The sequence below is a fragment of the Puntigrus tetrazona genome, unplaced genomic scaffold (genome assembly GCF_018831695.1).
Source record: "Puntigrus tetrazona isolate hp1 unplaced genomic scaffold, ASM1883169v1 S000000173, whole genome shotgun sequence".
NCBI classification, from domain to species: domain Eukaryota; kingdom Metazoa; phylum Chordata; class Actinopteri; order Cypriniformes; family Cyprinidae; genus Puntigrus; species Puntigrus tetrazona.
This window is the reverse complement of record NW_025047844.1, coordinates 701,659-712,500: the sequence shown is the minus strand read 5'-3', so window position 1 is coordinate 712,500 and position 10,842 is coordinate 701,659. Positions and strand designations below refer to the sequence as shown.

Here is a 10,842-nt window from a genome sequence, read left to right as displayed (position 1 = left end):
GTTTTAAGAAAGAAGATATGCTGGATGAAAAAAAACTTAAAATATCTTGATATTTTTAAATCACAAGAAAATGATCTATGAAATATTTATGTATGTAGTTTTTATTTTTAAAAAATTCAGAAAAATTGATGGTTCGTGTGAAGGAGAATCTTTCAGCTTCAGGACGCAGATCTTGTTTATTTCTCTCAGTAGTTTTCTCCAGCTGCGGCTCCTTTTTTCTGCTTCCAGAAAAGTTGAGAGCTTCACGCGGGCTCCTTCAAAGCCTCTTTTATCTGGCCGAGCGCGGTCGAGTCCCTCTGAAGGGCCGGAGCCCGTCCAGCTCCATTATTAATCTGAAACGTATCGTTTGACATCGAAGCGCGCGGATGAATAATAAGCGTGAGGCGGCGTAAACTCTGCTGATTAGCGGGCGAGCTTCTACTGTTCTACATGAAACATGCAGGTGCTTCAAGAGGATAAACACCAGAGAGAAACCCAGAGGAGCCCTTCAGACGATAAAGAAAATGCTGGCGTTATTTGCAATGAATTTTAATGCACATTTTCCGTGTATTTAATTTAGTCAAATTTAGAAAAATTACTAGTTGATTAAAAAGTAAGATGCAAGATGACAAATAGACCAATATCTTTAACTTTTTGCAGTACAGGCTAGAAATTAAACATTTTTGTTTTTTGTTTTATATATTTTCCTTTTTTTCTATTTTATATTTAGTGTCATTTAGGAAATGACTAGCTGATAAAGTAATGAGGTGCAAAAATATATTATTTATTTATTATTATTATTATTATTTTTAATGTAATTTATTGTCAAATTTTTACTTTAATTCAGAAAAATTACAAAGATTTTTTTAGACTTTTTAAAATTCTTTTATAGAAAATGTTAACTAAAGTGCCTGTATGTCTTTTGTTCATAAATTAAAGGCTTTAGCAAATATCTGTAGGTCAGTGTTTTGTTTATGACTATATATTATGTATTTATTTTATTTAATCTAATTTAGAAAAAAATACTAGATATTTCAGATGGAAACAATATTTTGAATTTAATTTATTATTATTATTATTATTATTATTATTATTATTATCATTATTTATTATTATTATTATGTTATTTGTATTTATAATATTTAGTCGAATATTTCAATTTCCTTTTTTTAAACACGTTTGATTAGTATTGTGAAAAAAAACTACAAAATGAAACTCTTTAAAACACTGAATAATTACATCAAAAGTCAAAAAATCTAAATGTCTGATTATGTGAATGTAATGGATCACATTACTGACTATCATTTCTATCAAGTTATTTGGGACCGAGTGATGCATTTCAGTGTGAAAGTAATCTGCTGTAAAAAGCTGTATTCGGGCTGTTGTCGCTGAACGTGTGTGTGTGTGTGTGTGTGTGTGTGTGTGTGTGTGTGTTTCAGATGCCGCTGTGAAGCGTTATCACGTTCAGTGGATGCCGGAGTACTGCAGTCAGAACCGGAGCGGAGCGCTGCAGAAGTCCCTGACTCAGGTCTGTGTTAGAGCTCATTTCTCTTCATTACTGCAGCTGATTAGCGCGTGTTGTTTCAGAATCTGCTCCAGTGCCTAAGAAAACACAGGCATTAAAATCACATTTCCAGGAAGCGAGAGTGAATTTATCAAACCCCCAGAGCGGCCCCAGCGGAGCCTTAACCTGTGGCCCCGAGCCTCACGCTAGCTGCTAGGAAACACGCATTCGCTTTCTGTCTCACGGCTGGAAACTACAGTTTTACCTTTTCCGCAAATGATGGGATCGTTGTTTGCTTGTTAAATGTCACTGATAAGTGTTGCGGTTGCTAGGGAAAAGCTAGAGCGTTGTGGCCGGTTGCCAGGGCGTTGCTAAGATGTTCTATGTGTTGCTATGCAGTTTTTAAAGAATTCTGGGTGGTTGTCAGGATGAAGTTATGGGGTGGTTGCTATGTTTTTTTCTAAGGTGTTCTGACAGGACATTGCTATGAGGTTGCTAAGGTGTTCTAGGTGTTGCTATGCAGTTTGAGAAGCATTCTGGGTGGTTGTCAGGATGTTGTTACGGGGTTTTGTGTTCTGGGTGGTTGCTATGTTGTTTCTAAGGTGTTCTGACTGGTTGCCAGGACATTGCTATTAGGTTGCTAACTATGCAGTTTCTAAAGTGGTCTATGCGGTTGCCAGGATGTTGCTATAATGTTCAAGCTAGTGACTAAGGTGTTGCTATGCAGTTTTTAAGGTGTTATGGGTAGCTGCCAGTATGTTACTATGAGGTTGCTAAGGTGTTAAAAGTGGTTGCTGTGTAGTAAGTTGTTTAAGGTGGTGGCTGGGGCATATTTTCTAAGGCATTCCAGGTGGTTGATAGGGCACTGTTATTTAGTTGCTACAATGCTATAGGTGGTTCATAATGTGTTCGTATGCAGTTTCTAAAGTGTTTACTAGGATATTGCTATGTTCTGAGTGGTTGCTAGGGAATAGTTATATTGTTGTAAAGATGTTCTAGGTGTTGCTATGTAGTTGCTAGAATGTTTTAAGTGGTTGTTACTTTGTTGCTGGTTGTTTTGGTGTTTTGTAGTTCTATAGCATGGTGTTACCAAGGTTATGAGTTTGATTCCCAGGGAAATGTAATATATGAATGTAAGTTTTATATGGAAGGCAGATAGGGCCAAAAGTCTTTAAACAGAACACATGAAGGTCGTGTTAGGGGTTTCAGTTCTTGCCATGTTTTTTTTAGTACTTATAAAGATAGTTTTACAGCGTTTAGACCAAGTTAACATGCGCACATTCTGGCCCTTCACAGTCAGTGCAATTCTTTTCAAAGCATATTAACTCTAGATTTAGCCATGTGTGAACAGGCACGGCGTATATTATATAGCATATTTTCTCTTTTCACTCTTGCTTTTTGGCCGATAACTTTAAGCGGTCGAAATTTCGGTGCATCCCTAATATATACATACCATTATGTCTCATATGCCAATATAGTCTCCGAATACAGGCGTTTTATTTGCTGTTGTCTGTCAAGTCGATGCAAAAATAGTGCATGTTTACGTGGTCAACGTTCTGTTTAATAAATTTCCATACTAGCTTTCCATATATTTAAGTGTTTTGAGGTGTTTTTTTAATGCTACACGTTAGCATCACACATAAAACAAACGGCACTGTTGTATTCTTTCACAGGTGACTCTAAAAAAAAACAAAAATGTTTCTGTTTTTCAGGAGAACTTCATCAATCTGCCCGGTCTGCTGTTCTCGTGTAAGTACAGGGTCACCGTTCACTCGCTCAGCGCTAAACAACGCTCCAAAGATGAGAGCGTCTTCTTCCTGACGCCGTCCTGCGCCACGCTCCAGAGCAAGAGCGTCAAACCCATCGCCTGTCCTGGAGACACTCGTAAGAACAGAGATGCTTTTGTTTTCAGAACACGTCTGAGTTCATCTGAGTATGACGTTGGAGGCGTTTGAGGCGTTCGTGCGAGAGTTCCTCACTATTTCACTATTTTTAACCTGTTACGTCTGAATATGCGTTGTTTAGTATTATTGATTTGCTATTATAGTTTGCAATGTTTATTTTTCTATTTTCCAATATCATTTTAGTTTTAGCATGTAGTCTGTGTTGTTTCATTTCAGTTTTGGTTTTATTAATTCTGTTGTTTTTCTTTTTTTAGTTTTTTATTTCATTTTAGTTTTAGCTTCCTCACTACTTTGACTCTTAACTGAATTTAGAACGTTGCCTTAGCAACTAAATGAAATATTTAGCGACTCGTGCACAGTTTGAATTTTTATATTGCATTTTTATACATATTTAGTTTTAGATAACATCTATAAGTTGTCAATTTCCATAAATCTTTTGGTAGATGGAGTGGTCTTCTGAGCACATACCAACGACATATTATTATCATATCTATACTCTTATAGATTTTATTAAAACTTACAATTCATCATTTGTTTTCTGTTAAAGTTTAAGTTTCCACTTTTTAATTTTTACATTTTTTCGTTTCTCTTTACATTTTTTTATTTTTAATATTGTTATTTTTATACGCATATACAGCTTTTATTGATTTTTTTTTTTTACATTTTAATTTATTTATTTTAAACTAAATTAACAAAATGTTGACTGACTGAAACAAAACAAGTTAAGAAACAATGGCGTTTTCACGCGTTATCGTTTAGTCTTAGTTAACAATAATGAAATAAGTGTAATTCAGTGATTAGTTCCCATAGCTTCACAATATTTACGTATTTTTGTCATGACGTGGTATATTTATAAAAATTGCTCCGTCCTGACTCCTCGTCCCTGATGTTTCTGTGTGGTCCGAGCCCGTTCTCTGATGCATCTGATGTTTTTTCTCACAGCACCGGCGAAGGTTTTGGCGAAGCCCGAGAATCTGACGGCGTCCTTCAGCTTCGGCGAGGGTAACGTGACGGCTCGCTTCTTCTGGAGCGTGTCTCGCCCGCGGCCGCTCCAGCCCGTCACGGGCTTCCAGGTCACATGGGCGGAGGTCTCCAGCGCCAGTCGCCCCAACAGCCTTCCCAACAGCATCGTGTCCCAGTCTCAGATCCTGCCACCTGTGAGTCTTCTCCGCACGCACTGAAAGCTGCATCAATTACACTACATTACGTCTTCTTGGCCCGCGCTTCTCACCGGAGCGCCCCTCGTGGAAAATCGGTTACATATTGAAGTCCAAGAGTGTAAAATATGATAGCTCTGGACGGGGCTGATGAATGGAGCGCTGCATGAGGCTCAAACCGGATGCTTTCTGGATGAAGTCATGTTGAGTTATGTATGTTCGCAATGTGGATGGTTTTGTTGCCAATAAAAATATAACTTCATATAATGTTAAGTAATAGTATAATGCATAAATTTGTGCGTGTACCCATACAGCTATATGTACTACATATATTTATGCATTATACATATATGCACATGCACGCCGATTATTTATATATATATATATATATATATATATATTATTATTTTTAAATATTATATAAACAATTATATATATATATATATATATATATATATATATATATATATATATATATATATATATATATATTTATTATTATTTATATTACTTAATTATATAATTCATATATAGAATAACATAAAAAATCTGTATACCATATAGCAGCATATATTATTTATTATTTATAAGAATTCGTTCATTAACACTGTACACCATTAGTTCCTTTATATATGAAATAATACCATAATTTAAATATTAATACAGTTATATCAATATAATATAAAATATTAAATAATATAAAATATAATATAAAGTTTTCTCAAAAATCTAAATGTATAAATTACATCATATATTAAATTATTTTAAAAACTATATTTAATATGAACATTTATAACTTATATAATTATTCACATTATTTATATTCATTAATATATTACAATATTCATAAATTTCTTACATAATGTCAATTATGTTGTATCACAGTTATAACAATACAATATTTAACATTTCAATGGAATAATAAAAACTACATTTATACTAAAATTACATTTAATATATAATGCAGTTCATATAATTTAATAGCGTTGCAGTAAATAGCATAAAGCCTTCTAATGGGACGGTCTATCTTGATTAGTGTTCATATGGTAGTTATTAGCATGTTCTCGGTGATGGAGTGTCGTTTTGAGCTCGTTCTTCGTCTGACGTCAGCGCTGATCTTCTCCATCAATGACTCTGTCCTCCGAGAACAAACAGCTCAGCTTTACTCGACTCAATCAGATGGAAACGTGTCCAGGTTGGGTCCGCACGCTTCCTCAGGTCTCTCCCGAAGGCGGCCGCCGCCGCTATCAGATCGGAGCCGCTTATGAGCGACGTGTATTTGTTTATGGATGATTTCATTCTTCGTAACGAGTCGATCTGAAGGATTTCAGTGAGCTCATGACAAACACGGAAAACAGAGGCGCTGGGCGGCTCTTCGTGCCAAAACATGCTGGAATAATCCCATGTGAACGACCTGAGAAGAAAAAATCCAGCGGATTATACAGAAATTACAACAGAAGTCATTTCATATGCACATACACTACTAGTCAGACCTTTTATTTCTTCTGCTATAACAAAAACAGTACCATTTTTCAATGCTATTTATCAATGCGAATATGATTATGAATATCATTTATTTCCGTGCATCATTCTAATCATTCTCTGATTAAGCTTCTCCTAAACATTTTATTATTATTAATATTTAAAAATGTCGAGTAAATTTTTTTTTTTTTTTAGGATTTTTTGATGAATGAAAATATCCAATGATCGGCTTTATGTCAAATAAACGTGCCAAAAAATCATATAGAAATTATAGATGTTATAAAATGTGAAACTTTTGTTTAGCAATTTATAATGCATTTATAATGTTGCAAAAGATTTCTGTTTCAGGGACATTTGGTTCTTCTTAATTCTCTATTCCTCAAAAATTATTATTATTATTATTATTATTAATAATAAATGTCAGCAAATCAGAATATTAGGATGATTTCTGAAGGATCGTCTGCGACACTGAAAACTGTAATAATGCAAAAAAAAAAAATGCAGCATTAATCACAGGAATAAACTACATATATGTATTCAGATAGAAGTATATTACAGGATATTTAAATAGTGATATTGAATCAAATGATTCAATAAATGCACTTTGAATCAAATAAATGCAGGTTCGGGAGTTATTAAAAGCCATACTGTTCAGAAATGTTTGACTGGTAGGGTATAAACCATTTGTGTCGCATTTAAAAGTGAAAAGTGTCTTTATTTGTGGAGGCTCTGATGATGATTTCCTGTTTCTTGGGATGTTCTCCAGGATCGTCATCTTCTGGTGGTGTCTGATCTCCGGCCGGCCTCCTTCTACAGGTTAGAGGTCAGGTGATCACCGCAGCAGGAGAAGGACCAGCGTCCAGAAGATCTTCCAGACGCCGCTGCAGCAAAGTGAGTTTTCTCAAGCGATCTCAAAATAAACCTGTAAAAAGTAACCTAAGCTGCATTACCCAGCATGCAAATTCATAATCGGTGACAGACTACACTAAACCAGCATATTCATTTTAGTCCGGCACCTTCAGAACACAACTGAAAATCAGATCAGACCTTTTTTTATTCTTTCTTTACGTCTGTTGTGTTTTGATGGTGGTTTTACGATTTGTTCTGTCCTGCGTCTGGTTTTTGGTTGATTTCGTTTGCATTTTGTCTTATTTTGGAAAGCGTTGTTCTCGTATCAGTCACCTTGGGAAAGCGACCTCGTTTACGGGTGATCTGGTAAATCAGATTAGAACAGGCGCTATGATATAATGCTTATGATATCAATTCTCAAAAAAAATAAAAATTAATAAAAAATAAAAATAAAATAAAAAAAATTTAAAAATTGTGTGTGTATATATATATATATATATATATATATATATATATAATTATATAATTAAGTAATATAAATAACTATATACAATATATATTTTTATATATAATTGTTTATATAATAGTAAAAAATTAAAAAAATATATATATATATATATATATATATATATATATATATATATATATATATATATATATATATATAATAAAAAATTATAATATAATATTATATTATTATATTATATTATTATATTATTTATTTATTTATTTGTATTTTTTTATTCTTTTATAGGTTTTTTTTCTGTTTTTTCTGTTTTCTGTTTTCTGTTTTTTCTGTTTTCTGTTATATATAATTTATATCATGCGCACCCTTCACATTGGTTTCATGTGTTTTTGTTCTTTACAGAAGTCCGTCTTCATCATCATCATCATCATCATCATCATCAGAAGTCTTCAGCTGAGAGACACTGAAGCGGTCAGTAGACTCGAAGCGCCTCGCTCTCTCGCTCAAACTCTGCAGTTTCCGTTTGATCATGAACTCTCGAGCAGCGGCAGCGTTTCAGGCGTGCATGTACACGGACACACCAGGCGACATCGGGAGAACGGGCGAATCAGCTGTGGAGAAACGTCCTGCGTAAACAGGGCCGATGTCTGCATTATTTCATCATTGCAATAAATCACACGCTGCTCATTTCTGAAGAATCGTAATGCGGCTCTTTTCCGTTCAGCATCTCCCAAAAGCATCGCGAGCCTGATTCAATTGCAGAGTTTCGTTAGTGCCAATGTTTTGCTTGTGATGCTTTTGGGAAATGCTTAGCTCATAACTCAAAACAACATGAGTATGGCGGAATCATTTAGTTTTTGGTCGAAGCCTTCTTTTCTCGGTTGGCATAAACGACCCATCCAGCTGTCGCCTCTTATTGATACGTTAGCAATATTTCATTAAAGATTAACAGAGAGTGTTTTGTTTATTAATTATTACATATGCGTGATGAAATGATGTAAACCGTTTATGTTCTTGGCTGTGGAGATCTTTGTTGTGGCAGTCAGTGAATGTTGATGTTGATATTTATTTATGTGTGTATTCCTTCGTATGCGAGTGTGTGTATTTTCCCACGTATTAGCAAGGCGTTGTTTTTTCTAAAAGACGGCTTCTTGTAAAGACATAATGTAAAAAAGTAAATTGTACATATAGTCATACGTTGCGTTATTTCCCTGGATAGAACCTGTACATACTTTTAAATAATAAAATAATCCCTCTACTCCTTCATCTGTAGTCCTGTGTTTATGGAGAACATCTGCGGATCTGTGAGGAAGAAAATTAAAAAAAACAATCGACATTAAAACGAAAATATGTGAAATACTTGTTCACCTGTGTGTATTTTGATGATTATCTCTTTAAAAAAAATGTATTTGTGAAATTCGTTAAATATTAGACTATATAGCTAAAAAGCTAAGGGGTTTGGCTGATAAAAAAAAAAATAAATTAATAAAAAATTAAATAAAATGAAATAAAAAAATTTATATATATATATATATATATATATATATATATATATATATATATATATATATATATATATATATATTTATTTCATTTTTAATTAATTATTTTTAATTAATTTATTAAAATTATTTTAATTAATTTATATATATATATATATATATATATATATATATATATATATATATATATATATATATATATAATGTCTAATTTGACACTCGAAACTTCAGCCTTTGTTTCTATACAGTGAAGATATATAAATTAGTTATTTCACAGCATCCATGATTTCAAGCGATTTTTTTTTACAATTCGTGATCTCGTTTTAATAGTCATGATTACAGTAATTCTGGTGTAAACACAGCGTACAGCGTATACGCGCCGAGGGTTTTAGTCAATAAATCACGTGACGTAAAAGAGCGCGAATCGGCACGCGCTGCTTCCCGCCGCCGCAGATGAGCGGGAACGAACCCGAATACTCACCGACGTGTTTATGGATCGCCATGGAGGTCGAAAACACGGAGACTTTAGATGAGTTTTCATTTGATGTTCAGGTAAGTGTTTCCTCGTCAAGATTCAAGTAGCTGCTGAACAAATAGCAACCCAAACCAGTTCTGCAAATTAATTTTTGTTTTTATTTAAACATATTAATTGCCCCAAAAATGTAGCTGAGGGGATGTACGTGCATTATATCAAACGGCGATGGCTCATTTAAAATATTAATAGCCACAAAAACGCTACGCATACGCGCATTACAGTAAAATTTAATCACGCCTTTTTGTTTTAAAAGTTGGAAAGTTACAGAAATTTTCAGAAGCGATAACGAGATGAAAAACAAACCTGAACTCTTGTCAGATGTGAAAGTGATGCTTTGATGGTTTTATTCACAGCCCGGTCGGCCATTTTGTCCCACAAACAGGAGCTTTACGTCGGTGGACTTAAACTTGAAAAAGTGTGACTTCTTTCTGTCGAAACAACACACTTCTGTCGTTCATTCGTGTTTCTTTCTTTCTAGAACTGGTAAAGAGATGATTAGTTCACTGTATATTTTCGCCATGGTAACAAAGAGGGGCGGGACTTATCCTGTTTGCTTCCTAAAACGGTTCACTTTGCTGGTGATGCAACACAAACCCATGCATAAAAATGTTTTGTTTAAATCTTCACGAAGCGGTGTTCGCCGTGTCTTTTCCTTCCTAAAACCGTTGGCTGCTCTCTTTCTGGCAGAAAGCGAGGCTGAAGTCCATTCTCCAGTGACCTTCTGTTCCCGTTCTCTTCATCCATCGGCGATGTTCTTTCACCCTGTTTATGTACAGGTCTATTATGTCTGTCGATTAGTTCCCGAGCGTCTCTGCGAGCTAATCCCCTCGAGCTCAGCTCTGGTTTCTTTTCTCTCAGGGTCAAAACCAGAACCTTCCTTTCAGTCTTGCTTTCCAACAAATGCCATGCAGCTCATCTGAAACCTTCAAAACGTGTTAAAAGCGACAAAGGGCGCTGACGATCAGCAGCTTTTTTGTAGACCCTACTTTTAAATTCGCTAAAAGACTGGAGCGAGAAAGATAGAAAGATCTGATAATGCATGACAGTCTTTGATGAGGAGTCTGATTGAGTGTCTTCTGCTCTGGACCCGTTCTGGAGATTAGTCTTTTTCTGTTTCTGTTTCCTTCACTTTGCTCTTTTCATCTCGGCGCATGTGATTTACATTCTTCGCTTAAGTCTCGCCTGCATGAAGAGTATTACATTTTGCTTCTGTTTTAGTTTTGTTTGCATCATTAACATCAGCAGACGGTGGTTCTGTTTGACGTTTTGGTCCGTTTTATCTATTTTCGTTTGCATTTCGAGTTGTTTTGCATACTTCTGCGTCCCACAGCATTCACCATTTTATTTTTTACAGTGGCACTTTAAATCATTTTTTTTTGTAACTTTATCGTTTTAAATATTTACACGATCACTGCTTTGAAATCAGTCAGATTTTTACTGGAATCTTTTTATTGATTAATGATC

The 10,842-nt window shown here is 34.6% G+C and overlaps 1 long non-coding RNA gene and 1 pseudogene across 1 annotated transcript; one reads left to right on the top strand and one right to left on the bottom strand.

Moving 5' to 3' along the window:
• The window catches only part of LOC122333009, a 54,977-nt pseudogene extending 47,111 nt beyond the window's left edge, over positions 1 to 7,866 (top strand).
• Positions 7,867 to 8,224: 358 nt separating this feature from the next.
• LOC122333032 lies at positions 8,225 to 9,948 on the bottom strand. The gene is made up of 3 exons (XR_006248570.1): positions 9,682 to 9,948; positions 9,325 to 9,428; positions 8,225 to 8,643 (listed from the first exon to the last, which is right to left on the bottom strand). It is a non-coding gene; the product is annotated as an uncharacterized LOC122333032 (long non-coding RNA).
• Between the last annotated feature and the right edge of the window lie 894 nt (positions 9,949 to 10,842).